Below are 3624 nucleotides of genomic sequence, written 5' to 3' on the forward strand. Positions count from 1 at the left end.
CTAAAGTTGCCTAGCTAGCCAAAACCCAAAATGTGGGACTTAAAAATATTTAGGCTAAAATGTGTTCTAGGACCCATGAGAAGACCTGGAAAACCTGCTTTTCTATCCACCCAAGGTGTATCATCAGTTGGCCTTACTTTGCAGCAGCTCCCGGTACATTCTTCTCGTCAGCAGCAAATCCTGTTCAGAGGATCTGTGCCGAAAGAGTATTCAGCCTTATGGAACTCTCGTCAGCTATAGTCTCTTGTTAGCTGAATATATTCGATTTTCAAAAAAGTGACTCGGTCCTTACAAAGAAATCTTCACTGCAACTTCGTCCAGCGGCTCCCAACGATGAAGCTCCCTCCTCGGAACCACCTGCAGCCTTGCCCCACTGAACTTTACTTTTGAAGAACATTTTTGCTTTAAAGAATTCTCCAAGTCCGAATGTATGTGCTGACCGGGCCCAATCCACATTTTGTATCCGACTCGTGCTCCATTTTGGTTCGCAATATTTTTCAACATTGATCCGGTCTGTCATGAATAGCAGTTGACACTTCGATCCTTTGCTATATGTGCTATATGTTGGTATGTTTGGTGTCAATAAATGTATTCGAATTTACTCTATTATATCAGTGTGGGATTTTTCTTGTATTTTGTTTTCAATTTGCATACATTACACATTGCCTCTAAGTTAAACCTGACTGCTTTTATTGATGCCAAACTATCAGAGGGTTAAGTCCAGATTAATTAAGTGAAGTTTGTGGTTCACCCTAACAGGGAATGTGGCTGTTGTTTGAGCAGGGTTAACACCCCACTCAGCCAACATCCCAATTTCTCACATGTCTGATGAAGGCTCCAGATTATATATTTTGGCACTTTTATATAGCACGAAGTTGAACTAAAGGTATTGTAGCGAGTGCCTTACATGCCTAACATATGTACCAGTTACATTACACAGGATCACATTCATTTTTTAGGTAAGGAGAGATTAAGTGATTTGCCCAAGCCACAGAATGTTGAGCTGACACTGAGACCCAAAGCTGGTTCCCCAGTCCCAAAAAAGTCGGCATCTCTGACTGCAATGCACATCCTCTCCCTCTCCCTCTACCACATCATCTCTCACATCATCTGGATTAGCTGTAGGTACGTTTTTCCCTCATGCTTTCTGCATTGCTGCCGATCCTTTGAGGGCCTGAGGTGAAATGTACTGTAATTGGTTGGATTGTATAGTAATGCCTTTAATTAGTGCATTCCGCAGGTACATTGATAGTCTGGTAGTCTCTGAAGCATGGACCTTTGTGTCCTTAGTTGGCAGGGTATGCCCAGACATGGGTCCCTTGTTCACTTTGCCACTGGATTCAAAGCTAGCCTGGCTGATGAGGCGTGTTATCCTGAAACCGGTATCAGGATGCTTGTTTCCGGTCCAGGGCAGACCTGTCTTGGCAGTCTGGGCTGGACTGTTTCCAAGAGGAACAGGGTCAAGACTGATTTGGATATGAGTTCAAATGCTCGTGAAACGCGCATGCGCAGTGACCAGACGCTGCAGCCAAAGCAGCTCTACGTGAGCAAGATGTAACACACCAGGCTCGGCAGACTAATATATTATGCTTCACTCCATTGGACCCTTCAAGCATGCTACAGAGCCTAGACCCTGCGGTGTTTATTACTGTGCGTGTACAGGACCCGCGGGTACAGTATGAAGGATCATGAAACTCGTACATGGATTATAAAATATTCCTCCATACCAACAGCAAGGCATTCACTGCCAAGACTTCCTGTGTCCGGCGACATTACCGAGAGTTTGTGTGGTTGAGAAAACAGCTTCAGAAAAATGCTGGTTTAGTGCCAGAGCTGCCCCTTCCAGGAAAAGGCACCTTCTTCATGGGGAACAATGAGGACTTTATCGAGAAGCGTTGCCAGGGCCTCCAACAGTTCTTGGAACAAACTGTACACAGCATAGTACTGCTGTCCGACAGTCAGCTACACGTCTTTCTTCAAAGTCCGCTCTCACTGCCAGAAATTGAAGCCTGTGTCCAAAGCCGTGGCCCCATGGTGATTAATGCCATACTCAGCTATGTCATATCCAACCAGGGTTGGGTACAGGAGGAAGAGGAGACTATGTCCAGAACATGTCATCTCAACAGGTGTATTTGTCTTGGAGATGCCGCCTGTAAAAGCTGCCACCTGGAGCCATATGACATCAAGACAGGCGAAGACCAACCAGAAAGTCCTGATTCATCTTCTCTGTGGTTGACCATGACCTAGAAAAATATGCACAGAAAGCTACTTGAGATGTGTGCTTTGTTTGCAAGCTGGAGGGCAGGATTGCCTGTGCGTGGGACGACAGTGCGAGGTGACCTAACCAAGTCAGTTCTCTGTTTAGAAGATTACCTGCAATGATTCTGACAGAGATAAGTCCCTGGGGAGAGATCTGGCTCTGTGTGGGATCCTGGGAACATACTGTTGCTTTGAAGGTCGACTAGTTATCCTTCCAGCAAGTGGGAATGCAGTTGCGGATCATTTGCTTGTTTGTTTACAGTCACCTTTACTTGCTTCTCTGGGGCTCGACTAGGTGCTAATGCATAACGTTGAATAACCAATATAAACAGGTGAAAAACAGGTGGAAAAAAGTGTTCTTCCATAAAGTACCCTTCTATGAATAAACATGCAAGATTATTTCAGTGACCTTGTTAAAGACGGCTGCCGGTCACTGGTGTTTGGGAAACCGTTGCTTGTATTTCTTGATGCTTGCAATTCCTTTGTCTCACATGCTGCAGCCAAGAAGTTTTAAGAACAATTATAGATTGGGTCAAAGATCATGTGATGCCACTTCCTGGGATTTTCATCACTCATCACTCTTCTACCACTATGGCTTCTGTAAAGACAAAGTTCCCTGATATGTTGGAAAATAGTATTTTGTTGGTCATATTCCAAGTGCAAGCTTCAATTTCCCTTGCAGAGGTGTCATCCTGAAGTGTTGACGACTGGTATTCCCCTAATCATAGCAGTCTACAACCCTAGATATATGCCTTAAGCCTGGAGAGACTGAACCTATATGGTTGTTGGCATAGTTCCTCAGAGAAAAAAGAAAACTGTTCTACAATGGACTGAGGATGAGTGTGTGTCCTTCCATCGTTGCCTTTAATATACTGAACTATAGATCTTGCCTTTCTGTCTGAGATTAGATGTGCCAGGACTAACCAACCTGTTGCCCATACTCATATTAAAGAGCCTTGTTTTTAAGATAGCTTGTAGCCATCTTTTCACTCAAACTCCCCTTCAAAATCTTCTGTATAATCTACTGAGAATCACCATCGTCACCTGGCACTGATCCAGTCCAAAATCGATGATTTGGAGAATTGTCAGAGGAGGAACAACCTTAGTGTGTTTGGAATGCCGAAAGGGAAAGAAGGTGATGATCACCAGCAATTCATCGTGCATTTGTATGGGAAAGCATTTCCCAATCTTATAGACTGGGGCACAGACTCACAAATTCAGTGTGCGCATTGGCTGCCATAAATTCGAACTGCAATAGAGCCACTTCTAATGCGAGGTCAGAGCATCCTTGTTCCATTCTTGTATATGCTGTCAACTTTCTGCGGCGGCAGCCAATCTCGCTGAAAGCTCATACTTCCTCACCCC

At 44.5% G+C, this 3624-nt stretch overlaps 1 pseudogene; it reads left to right on the plus strand.

Moving 5' to 3' along the window:
• Nucleotides 1-1614: 1614 nt before the first annotated feature.
• LOC147748001 (sorting nexin-11 pseudogene) lies at nt 1615-2247 on the plus strand (annotated as a pseudogene).
• The last annotated feature ends 1377 nt before the right edge of the window (nt 2248-3624 follow it).

The sequence above is a fragment of the Lissotriton vulgaris genome, chromosome 1_1 (assembly GCF_964263255.1).
Source record: "Lissotriton vulgaris chromosome 1_1, aLisVul1.2, whole genome shotgun sequence".
NCBI lineage: Eukaryota > Metazoa > Chordata > Amphibia > Caudata > Salamandridae > Lissotriton > Lissotriton vulgaris.